This window comes from Esox lucius, chromosome 2 (genome assembly GCF_011004845.1).
Source record: "Esox lucius isolate fEsoLuc1 chromosome 2, fEsoLuc1.pri, whole genome shotgun sequence".
NCBI lineage: Eukaryota > Metazoa > Chordata > Actinopteri > Esociformes > Esocidae > Esox > Esox lucius.
Window position 1 is genome coordinate 26,231,920 of NC_047570.1, and position 27,488 is coordinate 26,259,407.

Consider the following 27,488-nt stretch of genomic DNA (forward strand, 5'->3'; position numbering starts at 1 on the left):
ATTGTTATTATCCTGCCAAATGTTATTTCCAGTATCAGCAGTCTAGCAGTGGATATATGCCTTAGACATAACAAAGACAAACATTCATTGAGAAAGAAGGGAGTCTTTGGAGTTTACTCCAACAGTTCACAGGGAACATCAACAAATGACCAAAAAGCTGAATATCTTGTTTTGAAACATTCTTTTGTGAATGTGTCTTCTACAAATTACTGAAAACAACCAAACCACTGGATTAAAAACATGCCAAATTGTTCTTAATTTATAGTTAACAAAAAATGTCTGTAGCAGCTCTAGGTTATTCCTTTAAGTTGCCGGTGTGCTTTCTTTAGGTGATTAAATCATTGATTAATTGAGGTATGTGTAATCCTCCCACAAATTCTTAATGCCAGCACCTTGTCAAAATATATCATCTTACTGTATACCTAATACTGTCAAAGTTGAATCTGTTCTGTGAGTAAAAGGGTTTTGAGGCTCAGAGGTTCCAGGAATGCACCAATGTATTGTTATTCTGGTTAGGTAACACACCTTTAGTTACTGTCACTGGATTACCTATTATCATGTGAGAAGCTGCAGGTTTAATTGATTGAATCCGGTACATGAAATTGAGAATGTATTCCCTTAGTGGAATCTACTATACAGTGATTTAAAAATACTTTTTGTCTGGTCACTTGTGCATACACATGGTTGAGTACCCTGATATACATTTTGGATTGACAGTTTAAGATCTGGTAATCAGGGCTTGCATAAAAAAAAAAATTGCTTTCTTATCTTGCTGGAATGAAAGTCAGTTCTGTTCATTGATCTCTTCTGCTACTTAATTCTCTGAGGTAATGAGGTATGAAGAGCATTTTTTCCTTGCTGGAGATGTATATGAGTAGTTGTAGTCCATGTAGAGAAAAGAAAACAACCCCTTCCAGCACCAACACTAGGTAAGGAAAGAATGATGCAACCAACAGTGGATGTAGATGGTCGATACCTTTCTCCTGTGTTCTGGGCCTATTGAAGTGCAGCATTTGCAGTTTCTTTAACTGCCATTACTCACAAAGATGCAACGTAAGGAAAAGGCCTTTTCTCCATCTGTTGTATTGAACATTGTGTGTGTGTGTGTGTGTGTGTGTGTGTGTGTGTGTGTGTGTGTGTGTGTGTGTGTGTACCAGGCGTAGTTTTCAAAGTGAATATGTTTAACATTGGCTGAGGAGGTACTCCTGCTCCCTCACTCTACCGGACTCCCCTCTAATATACTTTATATAATATCTGGCTACACACTTGAAAAAGACAACTATTATCGTGTTAAATCTGCCCTGTTGTCTTGTCCAATTGTGCAGCTAATGCACATGCTACAAGATACAAAATACAAGCAGTATATTTACACTGCTAAAAAAAGGAAACACGTAGGCTAGTCATCACAGTAGAACACCAAGTGAATTAAACTTCAAGGATATCAGTCTGTCCAGTTAGGAAGCATAAGTGATTGTGAATCAATGTCACATGTTTTGGTGCAAATGAAAGTGACAACAGATGCACTGGAGAGGCAAGAGCAAGACAACCCCCAACAAGGGAATGGTTTTGCAGGTGGTGGCCACAGTTTCTTTCTTCTTATCCTTCCTGACTGATTCTTCTCTAGTTTTGCATTTTGCTAGTGTCTTTGTCACTGCTGGTAGCATGAGGCAGTACCTGCAGCCCTTTCAGGTTGCACAGGCAGTCCAGCTCCTCCAGGATGGCACATCCATACGTGCAGTTGCAAGGTTTGTTGTGTCTCCCAGTACAGTCTCAAGAGCATGGAGGAGATACCAGGAGACGGGCCGTTACACAAGGACAGCTGGACAGGGCCGTAGAAGGGCATCAACCCAGCAGCAGGACTGGTATCTGCTCCTTTGTGTGAGGAGGAACAGACTTTGAGATAAACCTCCCTAAAATGTTTCTGCGCTCATACTAATAAAATCTAATCTAATGATTTTCTACATCAAAGTATTGTTTCTGTCATTCTAAGTTACAATATAATAACTTACACACAGCTTTCCTTGACTATCTAGCCAACTAGCTAAATGAGGTATCTAATATTACCTTACTTGTAACGTAGAAAGTAACTTACCCAGCCAACTCTGCATCACTGTTCATACAAACTTCAGCTCTCGCCATTGAATGAATGTCAAATCCAAATGTACGCTTGTTTTACTCTGTGCTTTTTCTGATGCTTGCATTGCTTCTGTGTATTTTAGTTTTTGGATGAATGTTTTAACTGAAGATATGTTTAGGGTTGTTATTTAAAAATTTAAATAGAAAATGCTGCATTACCCTCCATCCTTGCCTTGATGCCACATCGTTTATCTTCTCAACTCCCTTCAGCTTTACTGCTTGCGCCGAACCAGCGGCTTATATTTATATAAGATTTAAATTGGTTGATTGTATATTTCATTCACTGGATATTGGGTATGTAATGTTTTTGGTGACAGTACGTAGCCAAATCTAATAGTATTTTTACCAATCATCTTAGTTTGTCTCGCAAATTCTCTTTTGAAAGATCTGTTACTCTAGGCTACTAGAAGTCTTCTGAAATGTAACAGAATCTTAGGCAGATTGGATCTAGTTTAGGGGTTATGAAGTTTTACTGAAATATTTTGACATGCTTGTGTAATAGTGGAATAGAAAACTAGGATCCACTTGTTTTTCCGACTTTACTCATCTTCACGATGTCAGCACTCATGTGCTCCTGTATGTAAGGTTGACAGATATGATTGACAGTAAACTGACATCTCCCACGCACTCCGCAAAAAAAAAGACAATGCTCAAAAGCAATTTTTTCCCTATACTTCCCTACATGTAAAGTGATCCACCCATGCCCATTTAAAATTGCCCAAACTTCCCCATCTGGCAACACTGCTAATACGGAAATGTTCCTCCTTTCGTTACATTTGCTGCAGTATTTTGCTGGTAATGTATGAGTGCAAAATCATGTTTTACCATGCCTACACACAGATGCAGTACAAATGTTTGGGAAGGCGGTCACCTTTGAGTTTTGAATGCAGGAAAACCCTGGCATGGTAAAGCTTATATCCTATGGTTAATCTGATCTGTTTTGCTGCCGGAGACGCAAGTAAGTAGTGAAAGGCGGAAGGACTAGATAATGAGTCTATTTGCCACATGTGCATCTTGATATTTTCTAAAGCCCACAGCCCAAGGACCCCACTTAGCTAATTACATTGCTGTGCCTGCTATGATACATGGAAGGGCGGGGGAACACACCAGGGATGTGTCTCAAATGGCAACCTTTTCCCATTTAGTGCAATAATTTCAGCCAGGGCTCATAGGACTCTGCTACAAAGCCGTGCCCGTATATTATCGTGAATAAGCTTCTATTTGGGATGGATCTCAGACATTTCGTGAGGTTTGTTAAGCTGCAGCACTTTAAGCTAATTTGAGCTCTGATGTTGGCATGATTTAGGGCCACTGGGCACTTCTAGCTAGCATTGACAAGAGAGAGGATTGTACAGTGTCCCTAATCTATAGGCCCATCTTCATTTCTTTTAGATTGAGCACATTTCTCAATCTGAAAATTTGTTCCATACATTTTTTGGGAAATGATACACATGTTGAAATATGGCAGTGAGTGAATGTAGTTTGAAAACTTGCATGCAGAATTGAAGACTGCAGTGGTCTATCAAGTTTCAGAGATGCATAGGTCAGTTTAGCCATAGATACCAGATGTCTGCTGATTCCACAACAATATATTCTACCACTGAATAACCAAGAGTAAATACAAGGCTAATAATGTTCAATGATTACATCCGTTATTGAACCAAGCTAAATGTAGTGTCAAAGTATTAGGGTTCATTTAATTAAGGACTTCTACAGTGGGTTGACACTTCACGTGGATGTCTTCTAGAAGCTAAATGTATTTCAGACAAAGGAATGTTGCGCATATATTTATTGCTGGGTGCTACTGTAGTCTTTATTGCAGGAGGTAGAAATATATTGTACTTCATAAGTAATCTAAAACGACTGCCTGGTGAATTGAAACAATGAAATACAATGTGATTAATGCTTGGATTCAGTTGTGCAATTCAATTTTGATTAAATTGTCCGGGTAATAACTATGCATGTTATTGGATTCATGGCTAATTATGAACTCAGTGGCCAATTTAAATGTTGAGTGCTGCTGTTGCTTTATCAGGGTGTATTGGGGTTGGTGGTCTATTAATTAGACTGTTATTCAAATTGAATAGGTGTGGTTAGGGAACAGCGTTTAACTGGGATACCATAGAGTGCTACTTTATTAAACAGCCATTTTCACAGCTGGGTGCTGTGTTTCCCATGGCACCGTATTGTCTGTGGGGCGCCCAAGCCGTCCCCCTTGCCATATGAAACACAGTGGGAAAAGTTGATAAATGTAGCCCAACAATGGACTCTGGGATGGTGCATTGTTACACCTCAGATTACCAGTGGCAATAGGAGCCTGTGTGTCCCCCACCTCTTTAGCCCTCCAGGGAATCAGATGGTGTTCCCACCCGATTTAAAATACATTTTGAAAACCGGCTTAGTTTAATTTAGTTAAATTTTCCAAAGAAGCCAAGTTGCAGGCCACACCCATCTCTTTAAGTTCAAGGCACCTTAAGCTACATGTTGACACAAACGTCTGTACTGTAAGCTGTACTAATTACAGACATTTCCGCAGGCCTCGTCAGACTTCTTTTTTTGAATGCTATATCAAACACTTTATTGTATTATACCCAAAGCAATAATCTGGGGCTTTAGAATACAAACTCATACTGTAGTAATGCCAGTGTCTCTTTTACCCTATAAATTCAAGAACCACACTTTTCCCTCGCTAATTTAATTTATCTCCTCTGAAAATGTTGAATGTCTTAACACTTTCTTTCCAGGACAATCAGTGATATATGTACACTACCGGTCAAAGGTTTGGACACCTACTCATTCACATTGAAGAACAATAGTGAAGACATCAGAACTATGAAATAACACATGGAATCATGTAGTAACCAAAAAAGTGTTTAACAGATAAAAATAGATTTCACATTGTGGATTCTTCAATGTACCCACCCTTTGCCTTAATGACAGCTTTGCGCACTCTTTGCATTCTCTCAACCAGCTTCATGAGGTACAGGGTTTTTCATGGCTGGAAATTAGTCAAAGGTGGTACCCCAACCCCCACTACCCTGCGCTCTACCTGACACCCCCCTTGAAAAAGACAACTATTACAGTGTTAAATCCTCCCTGTGTTAAATTTACAGTGTTCAATTTTGATAATGCCTTGACGGCACTTAATTTATCCCCCTTTCTCAATTTCCTTCTGTTGTAGGCTACTTGGCTATGCTGTTTGCGCTCATCCAGCATCTTCACATTCCTATATTGTTAGTGACTTAAATATGTTTAGTGTATATTTTTGCACTGTATATTGCATATGAAATGTTGGGAACAGTAGCCTACATGCCTTAATCTAATCGCCTTTTCACCAGTCATTGTTGTCTGTCTCGCAAACTCTATTGTAAAAAATCAGATTCTACAAGACGTCATCTGAAATGTTAACAAATGTTATTCGGATTGGATGTAGTTTAGGCGTTAAAGGTGCCCTATGCAACTTAACGCCACCTATCGGCAGTGAGTTGTATATCGGTTCTATAATTCCATTAGGATCTGACCTTGTCTATAAGCATACTGACCTGTTTGAAGCAATGTCACTTCCAACCGTTGATGCTGGAACTATGAACACACACTCGTTTCAAATGGGGTTAAAGTTGATGGGCCCTTTCCAAAACTACGGAACTCAGAATAAACAAAGTAAACAGCTAAACCAATCCAAACGTCATCTGGGCTGTCTATTGCGTTAGATGCATTGCCATAATTCAGAAACTCGTTGATGGCTATCTATCAAACATGAAATCATAATCGTGCTAGCTAACGCTAGCTGGAACAACAATATGGGCACTTCGACAAACCTTTGCACAAACCTAAATCTAGCTAAAAGGCAATAGAATTGCTTCTTCAGAGCAATATTAGCTTATGCACAAGGTTTAGTTCAAACAACCCACAATGCAATTTTTTTATTTTTTTTTACATTTTGTAGATAACACCAGTTTAAGACTATCACTCGCCATTAAATGCAAAATGTACACTCTTTTGTCTTATGCTCGCATTGCTTCCATATTTAGTTTCTGGAGCGTTCAGTGTAGGCTACATGAACCCAAATAAAGCTTGGCATTGGCCTTTACCTCACACACCTTCAAGGAAGTACACTCCAACAAACGTCCTGGCCTACGTTTTACTTGCAACCATTGCACTGGGGATAGTGTCAGCCCTGACTGTTTTTTATCCCTTACATACCCTCAGTTAAACTATTGTAAATGTTAAACGCTGCATAAGGCACCTTTTTAAGCTTTATTTAAATATTTTAAATTGCTTGGGTGTACAAGAACTAGGATCCACTTGTTTTTCTGACGTTACTCATCTCTGTGATGTCAGGACCGGTAAGGTCCTGTATGCAAGGTTGCCAGACCATTGATAGTTAACATTGATATCTACACAAACTCAATTGTTTCTATACAGCCCTATCTATAAATCGACCTGCCTCTAGCCCATTAAAAATAGCCCTATTGTTGGAAACCCTACCCATCTGGCAAGACTGCCAATATGAAAAAAGTTTCCCCTCATGGTCACATTCGCTGCAGTATTTCTCTGATTGGCTGTTTAGCGTAAGAGCGCTAAATTATGTTTTACCATGCAGACACACAGAGTCGGTGTGAGATTTTAGGAAGGCGGCTGCCTGAGTATTATATGCAGGAAAATCCTTGGAGGAAGTCTCCTGGAATGCATTTAAATTAATTTGAGGAATTTCCTTAATGTGTTTTAGCCAATCAGTTGGGTTGTAAAAGGTAGGGTTGGTATACAGACTGTCATTATGTCTGTACTCTATTAGTCCATATTATGTCAATATCTGCTCATACTGAAAGGAACAGTGGTCCATAATTACCTTAATACATGAAGGTCAGTCAATCCAGAAAATTCCGAATGAGTTTAGTCAGAAAAAACATAAAATGCAATGAAGAAACTCTCTCTCATGAGGACCGCCGCAGGAAAGGAAGACCCACAGTTTCCTCTGCTGTGGAGGGTAAGTTACTTAGTTACCAGCCTGAGAAATCAACTGCTGCTCATATTGCAGCCCAAATAAATTCTTCACAGAGTTCAACTTACATAAACATCTCAACCAGCTGTGGAGATTGTGTGAATTAGGCCTTTATGGTCAAATGGTTTCCACCGTGAAGCATGGAGGTGTGATGATGTTGGGGTGCTTTGCTGGTGACACTGTCATGCAAAGCTGTTGTCAAGCCGAACGGGTGGAGTATCTAAAATATATGTGCATTTTGAATTGTGTTACTTGATTTCGTATGAGTTATTTCATATTTTGGATGTCTTCCTTATTGTTTTACAATGTGGAAAATGCAAATAAATTAAGTCATACCCTTGAATGAGTAAGTGTCCAAAACTTTGACTGGTACTGTATATCACCCAACAAATTCGCAGACGGTTGCTTTCATGATAAAGGTCAATGAAGAGAACAAAAACCTGATTAAACATTTATTTTAATAGCCATCATGTTAGTACAAAAAAATATCTATATGAAATGAACATTCAACTAGGCAGTGACATCTTGGGAGTTTTTGACAGCAACTACATGTGAGCTTGATCCAGTATTTATAGTAACTCTGTCCTGGGATTTCCTATGATTTTCTATGTAGAACAACTTACAACTACTGTTTTGTGGGTTGTGAACTTTAGAAAGCAGAATTGTTCTTTTGTCTCAGCTTTTCATCTTACAATAGTTTGTTGCTCAAACTGTTTGGTCACTAGAGACATCTTTGTAAATTAAATACCCAGCCCGGGTCCTTCAGGATCTGCCCTTGTCTTACAGACGCCTCTTATTTTTCATGCAGACAAATGCATGGTAGGAACTACTAGACTACAAAAGTACAAATGCAATGTTTTAAGGCAGTGGCTGCATTCGGCGTCAAATAAGCTTTTTAACCATTTGTGCTCGGAGTTGTTTCAGCGTGTACTCAGAGAGGCTACTCTGAGTTTATTGGAAGATGCTGAAATACAGTAAACACCCTATGAGAAACTTTTGTTTTGTGTACTTCAGTGGTGCGCTTTTCAACAGTTTCACCTGTGGGTGACTGAAGATTGGCAAGTAGATCATTGACCAGAAGAAACAAAAAAACATAACACATTGGACTTTTCAGAACTGGGCCTTGTAGGTCATTAGGTCTTTCTGGATTTTGTCGATGGCTAAACATCAGCCTTGGTGCTAAGGTGGAAGAATCAAAACAGTGCACAGTGCAGATGTCTATAATGTTTTGTATGGACAATGTTGCAATGTAGTGGTTGAGCTAGTTTGTTGCCCCATGCACCAAAACATTCCATTATTGATCAAATATTATTTCATTCATTGTTGTCTCTGCTTACAAATTACCCTCCCTAGTTGTGACTGCACATGATTTGTATTGAGTAACTGCAATTACTAATTAATTAATCCAGAGGCACTATCATGGTTGCCATGGCATATAAATACCTTGTCCGTAGGAATATTCCGCCTCAGAGTAGCATCTTTGTAATAATACTTTAGTTTACTGTAGCTGCTCACATATATTACACATTTACCTGTTATATATCGTTTAAATCTTAGTGGAAACCGCCATTGGAATTCTCTTTGCATATTATCTCATCCCTTCTCTCTCTCCTTTTCAGCTGTGAATATCTGCAGACATCCGTGGCTGCATTACACTCAGCCATAAGGTAATATTTTAGATTTGGATGCTTAACGTTTCCACAGTCTCTAAATCCACTACATTCAGAATCATGGTTCATACCTTTACATGCCTTAGGCCCTGCACCTATCATTAAACGATGTCTCCATCTCTACAGATTTATGAACAATATACTTTAGGGCTGTTCATTGTGTAACTCGAATAATCTGATTTATAAAAATTAAGAATTTACCCTCACAAGGCGTAGGTTAAAGTATGTCAAAAGTTGAAGACCATCTTGCATGGTCCCAGCCAAAAAAAGCGCGTATGTCCCAAGTTTGGGAACATTTCTGGTTGATGACCTTGTTGTATTTCACTACTGCATGACTGAACTTGTTTTGCAACAGAACTTCAGCCATGCCGCAACATTTGTAGATTAAGCATTCACTCAAGATGAATCAGAATCAGACATACCGATGTCAGGTGTCCATTTGGCTACGATAGTGTTGTGTGCCAGCTACGTATCTGCAGCTAAAGTATGTGCACTGCCTTTATGCAAGGGGTGTAGGAAATGTACAGAATGTTAGCTTGTGGGGCTGACTTCTACACGTTTTATTTTAATGTCATTATTAACATTAGAGTCAATGTTTTCACTGGGAAGCAATGGTCGCGTCTCTAATCAAACAAGATGCAATTTTGTAAAGAGTAAATACCTTCTTTCTCCAGTGCACATTCAGCATTATTTTATATACATTGATATTATTCAGATAAATCTTTCAAATTTCCAAAATATTAAACTCTTCTAACATTGCATATTTCAGTGTGTTCCGGTTTAGTTTCTAAATTCAGATTCAAATCTTCTCTGCGACCTCCTAGCCAAAAAAAGCCAATCTAGGATACATTGAACTCCCAGCCAGTCTCTGGTAAAGTCGACTACCATTTAACATCAATAACATCATATTGCATGTCTTTGGTCTTTGCTGCCAGCAGTTGTAAAGAGTGTATATATTTTTTAATTGGATGATATTTATCTGGACAGGAAAGTTGGCTGTTTACTGAGTACAGAGCCATCATTAGTACTTGATGTAAATATTACACAGTTTGTAATTAGTGAATTGTAGAGTAATATCTAGCTACTCATCTAAAATAGATATACATGTTGATAACTACCACAGTATACAATTTAAATATTAGTCTATAATCTAAGGAGTCTGAATACTTTCCCAAAGTATTTGGTATTACTTTATATAATTTTTTAAATAAATATAGCTTATGCAATGTATTAATATTGTTAATGCAGAAGTATCATAGCACCAAGTCTATGAATTCTACTTAGTATAAATAATTTTAAAAAGGACAGAATTCCAGGTTGCTGTTCCTAAGCTAATTCTTTTTTTTTTGGCTAACAAACCCCCAGCTGTTCTCAATCATATGAAAGAGAACATAGAAGTATTTACAAAGTAAAATTAATAGAAATAGTTAACAACAGTATTTACCTAACTTCGGTATATCAAAATAAACAATTATAAAACAACTTTTCTAGCACACTCAACTCGTTCAGCAATTAACTTTCTCCAGGACATCCATCTCTAGCCCCTATTCTCTCCGTAGGGCCTCCTCTTGACTGCTCAACCTCTCCCGCTCAAGAAGGCTGCCTCTGGCCAGTCCCTGCTCCTCCTCAGCCTGAATGTGATGCTGGGCTGCAACAGTCTGGCAGACCTTCTCCACTTAAAATGTTTGGCCAGTGCAGTGTTGCTCTTGTCCCTGGTGGTCTTCTCGGCCTGACCTCTCTTTTTTTGCTTTTGCTAGCTCATTCTTAAGCTGATCGCAGGAACTCTTTTTTTTTTCTCCAGTATGGCGGTCTTATCTTCAAGCTGAGCCTTGAGCTGGTCAAATTAAATCCCCTTCACCCACCACTCCTCCATTTTGGCCACATTTGTCTTTTACATGTTACGCTTTGACTCCATCAATAGTCTTCAGCTAGGAGGCTCTGGTCTGCTTTTCTCTCAACCGGTAACATTTCTCTGCAAGGCCTGTCTTCACTGTAGAGGCACTGACCTCCAACTCCTCCATTCTTTTCTGTCACTTCTGAATATCCCTCTGCTGCAGTGCTACACCAACCTGGCTGTTCTTCAGAAGGGCCTTGTTGTTCTCCAGTTTTCTGGCTAGAAGGGAAGCCCTGGTTTCACATTCCTGATGGCTTTTCTGACTGTCCTTGACGTGATGCAGCTGCCGCTCCAGAAGGGAAGCCCTAGTCTACTCCGTCTCCTTGTTCTTCTCCAACGCAGAGGCCCAAAGCTCGACTGTCTCAAGCTTTGTCCTGCACCATTCCTCGGCCGCCTTCCCCTGCTTCTTCTGACGAACCCTCAGCATACACATTCTGGACTTCCGTGAATCTCTTGTGGCGCTCTTTTGACATGGTCGTGGGAGCCCCAGTGACCCCTGTTGAGCTGGTAGCGCCACTAACCTGTAGAAATGCAATCACAGAACAGTCATGGGACACGTTCAGTAATTTGCTCGCTGTACATAATTAGCAATGGATTAGGCCACTTATTAGCCCTGCTCAAAAGTAGTGAGCTTTGTAGGGAATAGGTTTTCATTTTGAACTCAGATTGTATATTTCGTGATGATGCACTAAAAGTGTGTTGCTGGGTGGTAATCTGTTTGGAGGCCTCAGACGTCCGGGTTCAGACTCTCATCAGCGTTTCAGGTGGTCCTGTTATACCTGGGCTGTCAACACTACCACAGACCTGTGGAATTAGAAATATCAAAACCTGACCGGAGCAAAGAACACCGGAGGCTTGAGGACACGAAAGTCTAAAAAGTATGTTAGGTCAGTTTGATTTTTGACCTCCATAAGGGAGTTGGCTATATAAGCAGGGATTGACATTGGCACCTGGCCACCCGCCAAATGCGGGTTGAATTTCGCTGTGGCATGTAACGCAGTCACTTACTAGCCACTTTGGCGGGTGGCATTCTATACATCTATACACAGGGTTTTCCCTGCATTCGAAAGCTCATAGGCAACAGCCTTCCCAAAATATCTCCCTGCCTCTGTGTTGGCATGGTAAAACATGATTTTACGCTCACATAAAATACCAACTTTTTCCATATTGAGTGTTGCCGGGGGTGTGTGTTTCCTACACAACAAGACTATTTTTAATGGGCTTGAGTGTGTCGATTTGTTCTCTGGAGACATCGGCAGAATACAGTTTATGGTCAATGAAATCTGGCAACTTTGCATATAGGACCACACGGATCCAGATATTGCAGAGATGAGTAATGTTGGAAAAACAAGTGGATCCTAGTTTTCTTTCACACTCAAGCATGTCAAAATATTCCATTAAAACTTAATAACCTCAAACTACATCTAATCCGCAATCATTTTTTTTTTTACTTTTCAGGTGACTTCTAGTAGCCTAAAATTACAGATTTGTTTTTAGCGATGATGACCATTGAAAATACCATCAGATTAGGGTATGCACTATCACCTCAGTCGGAAAAGGGTGGCTTGCCCACTTCAGGTTGGTGGAGAGTGCCTGCCTCAAGTGGAGGAGTTTAAGTATCTAGGGGTCTTGTTCACGAGTGAGGGAAGGATGGAACGGGAGATTGACAGACGGATCGGTGCAGCTTCTGCAGTAATGCAGTCGATGTATCGGTCTGTCGTGGTGAAGAAAGAGCTGAGCCGCAAGGCGAAGCTCTCGATTTACCAGTCAATCTACGTTCCTACTCTCACCTATGGTCATGAGCTTTGGGTCATGACCGAAAGGACAAGATCCCGGATGCGGGCGGCCGAAATGAGCTTTCTCCGCAGGGTGGCCGGGCGATCCCTTAGAGATAGGGTGAGAAGCTCGGTCACCCGGGAGGAGCTCAGAGTAGAGCCGCTGCTCCTCCACATCGAGAGGGGTCAGCTGAGGTGGCTTGGGCATCTTTTTCGGATGCCTCCGGAACGCCTTCCTGGGAAGGTGTTCCGGTCCCGTCCCACCGGGAGGAGACCCCGGGGAAGACCTAGGACACGCTGGAGGGACTATGTCTCCCGGCTGGCCTGGGAACGCCTCGGTGTCCCCCCGGAAGAGCTGGAGGAAGTGTCTGGGGAGAGGGAAGTCTGGGCATCCCTGCTTAGATTGCTGCCCCCGCGACCCGGCCCCGGATAAGCGGAAGAAGATGGTATGGTGGTATGGTATGGTACTATCACCAAAAGCCTTAGGCTATATATGAAATATATAGAGTGAAAAAACATAATTATTTAAGTTACTAACAATATAAAAATATGAATGTTAAGACGCTGGATCAGCGACAGCAGTAGAGCCTAGTACAGCTGAAGGAAGTCGAGGGAGATTAACCATGTGGCGTCAAGGCAAAGATGGGGGGGAAAATAGCTTTGTAAAGTTTTGTTTTGTTTTTTATGTGAGTCTATTTTAACAAGAACATAGTATAACAAAAATAGACAAGAATAATATTGACTGCAATTATAAAGCTGATGTGTGATTTCATATTTCTTTTTAAAAGACATGTTAATAGTTCTAGGTCATGTTAAGAATATATATATATATATATTGCTTGCTTGCTTATTTTGGTTGATATTAGGGGGGACATTGTATTACGTGCATTAGCTACACAAGTAGACATGGACAACAGGGCAGATTTAAAACTATAATGGTTGTCTTTTTCAAGTGTGTAGCCACATTATATAAAGTATTTCACAGAGGGGTGTCTGGTAGAGTGGGGTACCACCTTTGCCTAATAGTGACTGAACCGGTGAACAACACAGGCTAAGATGTAGCGCACCATAGTCAAATTTTATCAAATAAAACATAATTCCCCAACAACAAAATGGTGGCTAGTGAAAATGTAGGTAGTAACTACTAGCCACAGTGGCGGGTGAGCAAAAACGTTAATGTCAAGCGCTGTATATAAGGCCTGTGTCTTAAACGTCGCCCCATTTGCTTAATGACATACTCCTTTAGAACTGGACAAATGGGTCAAATGTAGTGAAACACTTGTGTATAAAGAGCCATTGGCTGACAATCTACTTACTGTGTGTTGTCTGGGGGTTATCAGTATGCGGGACTTTGCAACTTCTTGCTCTCCTCTCTGCTGAACTAAGGTGTAAATGTTATGTGCTTGTTTTTCCTATTGATTGCTTAGAACTTAGGTCTTCTCGAACCACTGAAATGTTTTCTCTGGTGAAAGTAGTATTCAGTTCTATTATTTGGTCAGTTCTACACATCAATCTGCTGCAAATAACTAATGCAAAAAATGCAATATGGATTAGCAGAAGTAAAAGAAAAAAAAAGAAAAAAATCATGACCTACCTATTTCCTCTTAATGCAGAGGTTTCCAAGCTAGGGGTCCTGACCCCATGTGGGGTCCTCTGATATGAAAATGGGTTTGGGGGAGAATCTTTTAAAATTGACACTCATAGCCTCAAATAAAAAAAATTGGGATTTAATTCACTTGGTGTTATACTGTGAGGATTACATGTTCCCTTAATTTTTTTGAGCAGTGTATATACTCTGAATGCTATGGTACACTGTGTTATCGAACCGTTCAGAATGCCCCCTATGGTTCAATATGCACACATGAACTGCTGAGTTGCGATATGCTGGTCATTTTCCTATAATTTCCAAAATATGACTTATTGCACTGCACACCACACACGTTGTAGATTCAGGTCCACAGAACCAGACTGTAGCTTGTGGACAGGTAGGCAAATGCTTGGGGCCCCAGGCTGTTAAGGGGATTTTGCAATCGCAGGGACTCCAACACAGGGTATCTGCAGGTTTCATTATGTTAAATTTAAGACTATGCCACTACGAATAAAATTTACGAGCAATTTCACAACACCCCACGCAAAAAATACGTAAGGACACCTATTCGACTGAAGTACCCACTGTTGTTAGAGCAGTTAGCCTACTGCTAACATTAATGTTACTGGGCGTACTTCCCGGTGCGGTCATTGGTGATACGACCAAAAACAACGGGAAAATGCTGGGCATTTGTTGGAGGCTTTTCGTAGCGTTTTTGTCTTTCACGCTTCATATGGAATTCCACAGATAAAATTCCCATGAAGGAGCCAAGTTTGAAAGACTTGCAAAAACGCAGTGGGCTTAGTTTTCTTTCTCTTCAACATATTTCAACCACAAAGCAAAGTTGCTGTTGTCCAACAACTTCTGATTGAATTTGCACTTTGCTATAATATCTGTGGGAGGTTCAACAGACTAACTATGTCCACTATGTAGCTAGCTAAATTACCTAGCTAGCTGTCTACCTCATGAACAACTATGTTGACAGAAAAGCAGCCTACCGTCACAAACGTCTTGCTGATATCTAACATTCTTACTGAAGTTAAATCGTGGTTTCTCACTGTGCGCGACCAGAGCTAAAATGCATTCAAAGAGAAGCAAATTTGAAGAGGCGCCGCCGTCTAACATCCCCGTATGGCACCGCCGTCTAACAACCTCGTATGTATGTTAATTTGGCTGCTGATCCAACATATTTCATTGTGTGTTTTGGGTTTTTGTGCATCCATTTGTCTTATAAAGCATTCCACTTTTCTTCATTGCCATAGCTGCTTCTTTAAATAACAAATTAGGCAACATAAGATTGCAACGTGAGGTCAAGGTAGCCCTGTGAATCGATATTGCTAGATTATTTGAATTTTCAATTACAGGAAAGCACTAACTAACTTTGGAGTTTTTCTTAGTTATTTCCCTATAATTGCTAATAAAGATACCTCGTAATGTAAAAATGATTGCGCCTAGTGGGTTCAACACAGCTTGCCACATTGTATATATTATTCGGGCTTGCCACATTGTGTGAAAAAATTAATATAGTAGCACCTGCCAAATTCAGGACATTCCTGTGTGACTGGTACGCAGTTTTTCCCCCCCTCCCTGTCAGCTGCATGAGCCGGCAGAGGCGCTGGGATGTGTGCTGTCTGGGGTGGTAATGCTGCCACCTAATTACTGTTATTAACTTGTTTATTAGTTGTATGTTCCCTGAGAAAAATAATGAAGAGTTTTGTTATTGTAATCCCTCATTTGCTGATGTTTTTGGAAATGCTGTTTAGTACTTGGAAGGACATTTATCGATGCGCAAGGGCAACAATTGCTATCCTGTCTGGTTTGTGCCGACAGAATGTTTACTGAGGCACAAGTCACAGACAATTTTAATGATGGTTAAGGGAGGACTGTTTTGCAACACTCTTTATCACACCCTGCTGCGTATGGGGCTGTGTAGCTGCAGACTGGTCAGTGTCCATGATGACCCCTGTCCACCATCCAGAGCGCATACAATGAGCATGTATGATGGGGAAACTGGACCGTGGAGCAGTGGAAGGTCACCTGGTCCGATGAGTCCCGTTTTTGTTTTTCATCATGTGGATGGCTGTGTACGTGTGCGCTGTTTACCTAGGGAAGTGATGGCAAGCCCAGGGTGGGTGTGTGATGCTCTGGGCAATGTCCTGCTGGGAAAACTTGGGTCCGGGCATATGGACGTCAATTTGACACGTTCCACATACTTAAACATTTCTGCAGACCAGGTACATCCCTTCATGGCAATGGAATTCCCTGAGATCAGTGGCCGCTTTCAGCCGGATAATATGCCCTGCCACACTGCACAAATTTGGGAATGGTTTGAGGAACATGATGAAGAGAGAGGTGTTGCCCTGGCCTCAAAATTCCCTAGATCTCAATCCAATCGAGCATCTGTTGGATGTGCTGGACAAATGTGTCCGATCCATGGAGTCCCCACCTCACAACTTACAGGACTTGAAGGATCTGCTGCTAATGTCTTGGTGCCAGATACCACAGGACACCTTCAGGGGTGTTATAGACTCCATGCCTCAGTGGGTCGGCACTGTTTTGACCGGCACAAGGAGGACCAGCTGCATATTAGGCAGGTGGTCACACATTTTTGGCTTATCCGTTTATGTGCTTGTTACATCCATGCAACTTTTTATATTAAGCTAATCCAATTTGTTTAAGTTGTGGATGTCCAAGTGCTAATACCAGTAAATTTACAAATTTGCTATAAAACATAATGTGTGTGTGTGTGTGTTTTTAATTGATTGTTTAATATAATTTGTTACCCAATGAAAAGATGGGTTTCATGGGCTAATGCTCACACCACACAGTTGCTACATAAACAGTTGCTTAGTATGTCAGGCAAATATAACTAATTTTCCAATAAAAGTTCTTATTTATTTGAAGCTGAAATTGTTATACACTGATCATTTATTTGGCAGTATCAATTTTGTTGCATGTATTTTTAAAAGGTTCACATGCATAAAAATAACCTCTCCTGAACAAAATGGAAATGAAAATAACCAAATAATTGTTATTGTATTTTAAAATTGTTGTCAAAGAATGACATTTTCTATTTATTTATATATTTTTTTACTGTTAATCACTTGTGTTCCTATTATGCCCATTTGGTTCCTTGTATTAAAACAGATGGCATACAGGTTTTTGATTTGCATTAAATAGCCTACCTTACGCATATAAACCTACGTTATATTATTACGACAATGTGTTTCCTCATAATTTGTCATACATAAATTAAGAAGACAGTTTGTCCTAGGGGTGCAATAACTAATTGATCTGATTTGATAATAAAAATAACATTTTAGAGATATTGATCGGATGGGTTGGGATTGGGTTGAATGTTAAATTACATTGCTGTGGCAATTTCATTTTAAACAAGCTGTTAGTTCTGGGAGACCTAGGCAATACTATTCCTGTTGCAGTAGACTGCATTTCAGCACACAGCAGACACGTCTGTCTTCCTCCCCTCCAAATAACCCAACCAGAATCCAGTTTTCAAATTGCAGATATGTTGCAGAGAAAATAAATATTACAATATATTGCAATACTATATTGTGAGATGGCTTTATTCAACATTAGCCACTAAATTAATGGCAGTTGGAGCTTATGGAGTCGAACAAAGGTTAAAATATTCAACAGAAGCAGCATCTTTCTAATTTAAGATATGCTGTATATGGTTAAACCCTTAATCAACATACACTCACCTAAAGGATTATTAGGAACACCATACTAATACTGTGTTTGACCCCATTTCGCCTTCAGAACTGCCTTAATTCTACGTGGCATTGATTCAACAAGGTGCTGAAAGCATTCTTTAGAAATGTTGGCCCATATTGATAGGATAGCATCATGCAGTTGATGGAGATTTGTGGGATGCACATCCAGGGCACGAAGCTCCCGTTCCACCACATCCTAAAGATGCTCTATTGGGTTGAGATCTGGTGACAGTGGCGGCCATTTCAATACAGTGAACTCATTGTCATGTTCAAGAAACCAATTTGAAATGATTCGAGCTTTGTGACATGGTGCATTATCCTGCTGGAAGTAGCCATCAGAGGATGGGTACATGGTGGTCATAAAGGGCTGGACATGGTCAGAAACAATGCTCAGGTAGGCCGTGGCATTTAAATGATGCCCAATTGGCACTAAGGGGCCTAAAGTGTGCCAAGAAAACATCCCCCACACCATTACACCACCACCAGCAGCCTGCACAGTGGTAACAAGGTATGATGGATCCATGTTCTCATTCTGTTTACGCCAAATTCTGACTCTACCATCTGAATGTCTCAACAGAAATCGAGACTCCTCAGACCCAGCAACATTCTTCCAGTCTTCAACTGTCCAATTTTGGTGAGCTTGTGCAAATTGTTGCCTCTTTTTCCTATTTGTAGTGGAGATGAGTGGTACCCAGTGGGGTCTTCTGCTGTTGTAGCCCATCCGCCTCAAGGTTGTGCGTGTTGTGGCTACACAAATGCTTTGTTGCATACCTCGGTTGTAACGAGTGGTTATTTCAGTCAAAGTTGCTCTTCTATCAGCTTGAATCAGTCGGCCCATTCTCCTCTGACCTCTAGCATCAACAAGGCATTTTCGCCCACAGGACTGCCGCATACCGGATGTTTTTCCCTTTTCACACCATTCTTTGTACTGAAATACTCAGACCGGCCCGTCTGGCACCAACAACCATGCCACGTTTAAAATTGCTTAAATCACCTTTTCCATTCTGACATTCAGTTTGGAGTTCAGGAGATTGTCTTGACCAGGACCACACCCCGAAATGCATTGAAGCAACTGCCATGTGATTGGTTGATTAGATAAACTGTTCAATTTCTCATTAATGCAGTTTTCCTAATAATCCTTTAGGTGAGTGTATATTTTAGAAGATTGATTGTATTTCCGCTGGGTTTTGTCCTCACTTCTGTCTGATTACAACCATCCTTGTACCCATTATAGCGTCTGAGTATTTAATACTAACAATGCATATGTTGAGTCTTCAGATGGTTAGCAAAATTTTTGCTAACTTTTCTTACACCACATTTCTTTTCCCATGATTTCCTGAGATTCAATTGTCAGTCATCACATTTCAGAAGAGTGCATGTACCCACTTCCAGTGTTGGAGGACAGGTATAGAAGGAATTTGGAGTGGGCTGCTGATAATAGGGAGTTTCCACAATTACCGAAGTCAAGGATCTCAGAGATGAGTACAATGATTACTTTTAGTTGTTGGAGGGTGCTGGGAGTGGGACAGTTTTCGCCAATTATTGTCACACTTCAACACCACCTTACTGTAGCTGTAATTATTTCTGAAACTAGTGTCATTTTTGCCTAGTATGGTGATTGTATTGAATTCCATCTCATGCATTATTCTTTTCTTTTCCGGGTTGTTAAACCACGTCGGAGGTTTTTCAAATGTCTGACTAGTACAACATGACCTTCTATTAACCAATAATTGTAGAAAGTGACAAAAGGTTTTACGTTTTCTGTATATGTGGGTGGAAGGGTAGTGGGAGGGTCCTGGTGATTGTGTAAAACTGGTTATTTTCAGCAGTGTAAGAGAATATGTAGTGTGTAATGTGTTTCATGCCATTCTAGAAAGAAGAGCAACTGTCAGTAGGTAACTTATTTTTGGCTGGCATTTGTTGATTTGAGGTTTGAAGGATTATGGGTCAAGAACTTAGACCTTTCCCAAGGTGAACATCTCTCTGGGCTAATGGACGACATTTTGAAACATTACCATAATGGAAGCAAATCTTTTTTTTTTTTTCTAAAACTCTTCATAGGTACGTAATTAAATCTTACACTCTGATATCTGTCAGGTCTGGCTGTGAAAGATGTTCATGGGTTCTTTGCCACGGCATACTCACCATGGGCAAATATCTCACTTGGGAGAGGTTGTGGTTGCCCAGTTTATGGTTGATTTCATATTTATCGCTATTATATTTATCTGTGCAATTTTAAAAGAATAAAAAACAACATGTAATCAAAATGTGATAGTATAATGTAGAAGCTGATAGGTTCTTTTTTTCGTAGTCCCTGGAACAGAAAGGTTTGCATGCTGCTGTCTTAACCCTAAGTATGTGTTATGTCCATAACGCTGATAAAAAAGAAAATCTTAGCTTGCGTGATGCTTTGGCATAATTGTATTACTTCTCTATTAGGTATTCATCATGTTGACATTCAGTGTTGGAAGCATATGTTCTGGCAAATTTCCCTAGACAGGGGAAATGGAACTCCTAGTAGCTGCTTACAAGTGTTCTGTGTTATACAATTAGTTGCACTGCGATCAGATTCCCATGCTGGAGCTTATCGTGGGTTTGCATGCTCTCTTATGAAGATAAATTGAGCATTGCTTTTAAAGATGCAGTCTGTGAATAACAAACTTGTTTGTTTTTTGCCGGACCGTGTGAGCGGAGCCAGCCAAGAAGAGTGAATGTCTCTCACTGAGTGACTGACTGACTGACTACCCCTTGTTAAATAGCATAGTGGTTAGAGAAGCAGACTCGTGAACTATAGGTCCCGAGTTCGTATCTCCTTGCAGGCGAAGCGAAGTACACGTAATGAGTTAATTCCGTATAGACAAACTTTGCTGGCTAAAACCATTCGTATCGACATTTTTATAGTAAGCCTGAAATAAAACAGTTTACGGTTGTATTGCGACTGTTTCTGGTGGATTTTACAAGTACGCATCCGTACATGCGTTTTGGTTCAGGATAGACAAACACATTTGCTGGCTTAATATACAGTAGTTACGTTATAGTAAGCCTTAGCGGAAATTATACATTTTCTTGCAACTGTTTCTGGCATGGAAAAGGTCATCTTCAGTCTCGCTAGCAATTGCTCAATTCTTATGATTATTTCTAGGAAGTTAGTAGATACTAGTAAGCCTATTACTGGCTAATTAGCTGTTAAAACAGCCAGTGTCAAAAGCAATACAGTTCATAGACCCTATGGTGGAGGTAAACTTAAGAAAATGTTAGGCAGTTTAATACAATCCTCAATGGAGACTTGTGACTGCTGAAATGTGTAATGCCGTGGTGTAGTGGTTAAAGACAGTGCCTTTCATGTGGAAGACCTCAGTTCGAATCTATTGAGAGCAACAACGTTTATTAATGAAAGAAATGAAAGAAAAAAGTACAAACCTGATTCCAAAAAAGTTGGGACACTGTACAAATTGTGAGTAAAAAAGGAATGGAATAATTTACAAATCTCAAACTTACATTTAATTCACAATAGAATATAGATAACATATTGAATGTTGAAAGTGAGACATTTTGTAATGTCATGCCAAATATTGGCTCATTTTGGATTTCATGAGAGCTACACATTCCAGAAAGTTGGGACAGGTAGCAATAAGAGACCGAAAAAGTTAAATGTACAGATAAGGAACAGCTGGAGGACCAATTTGCAACTTATGTCAATTGGGTATAAAAAGAGCCTCTCAGAGTGGCAGTGTCTCTCAGAAGTCAAGATGTGCAGTGGATCACCAATTCCCCCAATGCTGCAGCGAAAAATAGTGGAGCAATATCAGAAAGGAGTTTCTCAGAGAAAAATTGCAAAGAGTTTGAAGTTATCATAATCTACAGTGCATAATATCATCCAAAGATTCAGAGAATCTGAAACAATCTCTGTGCATAAGGGTCAAGGCTGGAGAACCATACTGGATGCCCGTGATCTTCGGGCCCTCAGACGGCACTGCATCACATACAGGAATGATACTGTAATGGAAATCACAACATGGGCTCAGGAATACTTTCAGAAAACATTGTCGGTGAACACAATCCACCGTGCCATTCGCCGTTGCCGGCTAAAACTCTATAGGTCAAAAAAGAAGCCATATATAAACCGGATCCAGAAGCGCAGGCGTTTTCTCTGGGCCAAGGATCATTTAAAATGGACTGTGGCAAAGTGGAAAAGTGTTCTGTGGTCAGACGAATCAAAATCTGAAGTTCATTTTGGAAAACTGGGACGCCATGTCATCCGGACTAAAGAGGACAAGGACAACCCAAGTTGTTATCAGCGCTCAGTTCAGAAGCCTGCATCTCTGATGGTATGGGGTTGCATGAGTGCGTGTGGCATGGGCAGCCTACACATCTGGAAAGGCACCATCAATGCTGACAGTTATATCCAAGTTCTAGAACAACATATGTTCCCATCCAGACGTCGTCTCATTCAGGGAAGGAACCTTGCATATTCCAACATGACAATGTCAGACCACATACTGCATCAATTACAATGTCATGGCTGCATAGAAGAATGATCTGGGTACTGAAATGGCCAGGCTGCAGTCCAGATCTTTCACCCATAGAAAACATTTGGTGCATCATAAAGAGGAAGGTGCGACAAAGAAGACCTAAGACAGTTGAACAACTAGAAGCCTGTATTAGACAAGAATGGGACAACATTCTTATTCATAAACTTAAGCAACTTGTCTCCTCAGTCCCCAGATGTTTGCAGTCTGTTATAAAAAGAGGGGATGCCACACAGTGGTAAACATGGCCTTGTCCCAACTTTTTTGAGATGTGTTGATGCCATGAAATTTAAAATCAACTTTATTTTCCCCTTTAAGTGATACATTTTCTCAGTTTAAACATTTGATATGTCATCTATGTTGTATTCTAAATAAAATATAGAAATTTGAAACTTCCACATCATTGCATTCTGTTTTTATTCACAATTGTACAGTGTCCCAACTTTTTTGGAATTGGGTTTGTATGTTGTTTTGCCATGAAAGGAATAAAATACGTTCTTATGCCATGAAATGAAATAGCTTTGGCAGACTCACTAGCAATTGCTCAATTCTTATGATTATTCCAGTAAGTTAGTAGATACCGGTAAAGTTTATTATTGGCTAATACGCTGTTTAAACGGCCAGTGGCAAATGCCATACATAGACACTATTTGTGGTGGAGGTAAACTAGTCAGTTTAACTGTATCAATGTCATTCACGAATGGCCAATTAACTCTTAAAACTGCCAGTGGCAATAGAGGATTTGTTCAGGATAGAGACAAGAGGCTATACTGACACCCGGCAAATATACAGCTCCGTGGTGTAGTGGTTAACAAATCAGCCTTTCACATGGGTGACCCTGGTTCGAATCTTGAGATGGCAACACTCTCTGTTGCAGGCTGGCTGAAGTAGGCTTGCCTGGTTTCTTGTTTAAACCTACAGTATGTTGAGCTGGATTTGTAATATGTTGTTTGTATGTGCTTAGTTTTCCTTTCATACCTCAGGAAACGCAACCCGGTCTGACAGCCCTCCGACCTACGCTTGAGAAAGCTAACAGTGCTGCAGGTGTTGTAAGTTCAAATCTGCTGATGACGTGTTGGATACTTTTTGTTTTAAGGCATATCTTAACTTATCTTGTTCATAAATATTTACATATACATATGTAGGATATGCCCATTAAAGAAAGCTCATGGCACAGGCAACAGTAAGTCGGTGAGACATCCCTAGGCTGTATGATTATTTTAGTGTATGATTACATTTGTTTTGACCTTAAAAGGATTTAGTTCAGCAAAGCATGTTCATCCTCAGCCTGCTGCCTTAATCAGAATTGATTTATCATGTGTATGCAAATGTACAATATACCCTACAGTTCTGTGGGACCTGCAAACCACACCCTCTACTTACTCAGTAATGATCCGAAACAATGACACTTTGACACGTCAAGCGCACTCCCTCACACAAGCACGCACGCACAGGCAGCTGTCGTCTTGCTTGTGGCTTTCAGGTTACTGGCATAGCTGGGGTTGTTGGCTAGGTCTGGGTGAGAGGCCACTAGGCCAGTGCCCTAGCAGCAGCTGGCTGGCATTCGAGCTTTTGTAAGTCACCTGATTTCCAGGCACCGCCATGCCATTGAGGCCATTCTGCATTCCACAGGGCATCACGGTCAACTCTTAGCCCGGACAGAAACCCAGTGGCCCGCACCTGCACCTGTCAGTCCTGGGAACAATGCCAATCAGAGTGAAGCCTTCTGGAACTAGAGCCGAAGTCTTCCGGAAATTGAGTTTGTAGATGGAATGTGTCCCACGTGTTCCCAGTGATGAGGCTTGAATGGGGTCATGACCAGGAAGATTATGTGTGCCCATCTAGTCCACGACAAGGTATTGATTTCCCAGCATCAGGATGGAAGCCATGCAGCTCAAGGGATGAAGTGTTTATGTGACTCCATGTGCTGGAGGAGGTCTACGAAGATTACTGAAGCCCACTGATTGAACCCAAGGGGCACTAACAAGTAATGGCGCACCACCTTATAGACTGCATTTATCAAAGAAAAAACGTAGTAACAATTCTTACTTCTTGGATTTATACTCTCTTGTTGTATAATTTTTATATATTTCCATCTACATCTGAAGTTTGACAGTGTCATAGAAGCTAACATGATTGTCCTAGCTGACTAAACAGATATGCGGTGACAAGTGTCGGTGGAAGTTCTCTCTTGGTTCGCTAGTTTAGCCAGACAGTTATACGTGATGTGAAATAAAAGGGATGTGTTAACTGATGAATGAGCTTTTGGTGTAGGAGTTCAACATTGGGCGTGGAACAGTTTTACACCAATTGCTAGCTAGGTAATACTGCTTTGTACTTTTATTTGTTTTTAGCCCATTTTCCCAATTCTTGATGTCATCACAACTGGGCCATTAGTGAAGAAGAAAATTGTCTGAGATTAAAGGGCTCAAACTCAAAACCATAACTAAGAATAATCCAATGAGGCTGACATCCAAACATTTCATGAAAAATCGTGTAAGGTGATGAAAGGTAAGCTAACCAAGAGAAGATGTTTCATCCTTGAGGCTTTATCAATATTGTAAAATGCTTAAGGAGACACAGCGGCTGTGTGTGGCAAGGACAACAATTAGGGACATACCTGTTGAATGGGATAACTGCAAATGGAGAACTGAAGCAACAACTCATCACGTCAGAGCAACCTCCATCAGGTTTGACGTGAAGTCAGACTTGAAATGGGTCTATTCTCACCAAGACATATTGCTTTATAATATACTGCTCGCTCAGCGGTCTGTGTGTCAGAGTCTGTTGTGTTCTAAGCTTTTGACGACACATGCCACTGGCACATGCCCATTTCTACAACTTTTCTACACAGAAGAGGTAGGGTTGTCTAACTTGCTCGCGACATCTGTGGAATGGGGGTATCCGACTAAACTCCACAATGAAATATTATTAACAGTTCCATGGCAAGATATACGTGTGGAATTTATTTCCAATTCATCAATTCGCTGAAAGCAAAATCCATAGGCCTACTCTTAAAATTAGGGATGATCTGTTTTTGTAAATGTTTCTATGTTTGGGGGGTTGCTATTTTATAACAAAATGGATATATTCTTTTGACAAACTAAGCCTGTTACTGTTGAATATGCTTATTTTTGATAGACATGTATGTATAATGAACGTAAACTGTTGTGCACATATTTAAGTTTGTTTGGAGCTGCTGCCAGCTGATTGCAGTGAAAAAATATCTTACTCTGAACTATCTTTAATGTGAAAAGCTTGATTGGAGCCAGATGCATCTCAGAGTATTTAAATCTTGTCAATATGCTTTTTTCTTTTTTTTTTTTCCAGGAGCAGTTGTTTGATCATGGCATGACAAGCTGCTAGTATACACTCAAATTGTGTATATAATAATGCAGTGAATGGTTGAATAGTGTTTAAACAGAACTGTATGTAGGATATGTATTGCAGCATTAATAATTGGAATTTAATGTCCACCTACAGCTTTGGAGCACTAAAGTAGCCTACATCCCACCTACACTCTCTTGTCTGCAAAACAGACCGGTATGTTTCTTTTGCAAAATCAATTGTTCTTTTATATTCCTGCAGTAGTGCCCACATTTCTGTAGAAGGTCTGCAGCATCCTCGGAATCTCTGTTTGCTGTTGATTCTTTCGACGTCCCAAACATCAGCCTATGCCCTCTGCTTGAAAGTAGTGCATTAAGTAAGGGATCGTATGCCACTTGGGATGCATGCCAGAGTAAGCTGTGCTGTATAGAAATAATGCTTGTGCTCAGGCAGGCAGAGGCAGCCTGCACAAACACCCACCCAGAACCATATTACGGTCTGTGTAATGACTCACTTCTGAACTGGGCTCATCCAGTGCTTCAGCTCTTGGTGCTTCCATTAGAGATGTATCGGAGTGTGAAGAGGATTTCACACGGGTGAATCAAGAGTGTGTTTCTGCGCGCGTGTGTGTGTGTGTCTGCGCGTGTGTGTGTGTCTGCGCGTGTGTGTGTGTCTGCGCGTGTGTGTGTGTCTGCGCGTGTGTGTGTGTGTGTGTGTCTGCGCGTGTGTGTGTGTGGGGGGGGGTGGGGATGTTGAGGTTGGGGGTTGTGTCTGTTTAGTTAGCAGCAGTTCTGTCTTAGAGAACATGTTTCAGGAGCTCTAGGATCAGTGGGTGCAGGTGTTGCTGTCATATCTGCTCTGCCTCACCATTGTTGCACTGCTGGTTCTTGGACCTGAAATTCATGCCTGGTGTCTTTTGCTTTGTGTTATTGATGTCCTTTAAAAAAAAGTTTAAAGTCAACATGGTAACTATATTATCAACTCCATCTGAGCATTTCAGAAGCAGCAGGTGGAACAGATGTAGCAGTACTCAAAAAGTACTCAAAAAGGCCTTAGGAAATTACCTACCTCACCCTGCATCATAGCTGGCTTTGATAATGTTCCTCCTCTGCATTATGCTCTTTCTGTAGTGGGTGGAGAGGCGTGTAAGTGACCTCATGGTGCTCTATGGGGGTTTTCTCTTAAATCATGTTTTACATAATAACGGATATAATGTAGTCATTCACTGCTTCGAGTTGACTGCCTTACCAGTTTTGACATGGTTCTACGGTCTCCACTAGAAAAAGTGAATGATCAACTTATCAGTCTTCAGCTGTTGCAGTTAAGGTATATTGTGTAATGCTGTGTGCGCGTACTACACAGGCATTTCCCTTCTCTTTCAGGTTGGGAAATGTCATGGCAAAGGCTACTGACAGCAGTTTGTGTAACCGTAGCAACCCATCACTGAACGGACATGTTGGAGAGGTGGGCTGTCAGTAGCTATCAGGTTGCAGGTAGTAAGATGAGCAAGGAATAGTAGGGTTAGAGTGAGTCTTTGGGCATGACTGGTTATGGCTAAGCTGATCCTACAGGTAGATGTGCCTGCAGGCATCTTGCACTACATGAAGCTTCCAGGGACCAAGGGTTCAGAAGATTAGAGGCTGGAGTGTTCTGTCTGTGGCCTTCTGTTTGCCCTTCAGCAGGTCTGTGAATGTCAGTCTCCTTTCTGGGTGAAACCTTACATCTGTGTATGGTGATGTTGCTTAGTAACACAGGTTCCCTGGCGTCTCAGGACAAAATATCGGGACTATTATGGAAGCATTGTTCCTCCTCCACATGTTAAGGCTCCCCATG

The 27,488-nt window shown here is 40.7% G+C and overlaps 1 protein-coding gene across 4 annotated transcripts in view; it reads left to right on the forward strand.

The window, feature by feature from the left end:
* Nucleotides 1–27,488, forward strand: part of tln2a (talin 2a) — a 103,632-nt gene that overhangs the window by 21,984 nt on the left and 54,160 nt on the right. For 2 of the 4 annotated variants that reach the window (XM_010891225.5, XM_010891226.5), the window contains exon 2: nt 8,758–8,805. The exons of 1 other annotated variant lie outside the window; for it this stretch is intronic. The gene's annotated coding sequence lies outside the window, so the exon portion shown is untranslated. Of the gene's footprint in view, nt 1–8,757; nt 8,806–18,410; nt 18,434–27,488 lie in introns of those variants that run through there. One more of the 4 variants, XM_020055382.3, reaches the window with a different exon arrangement.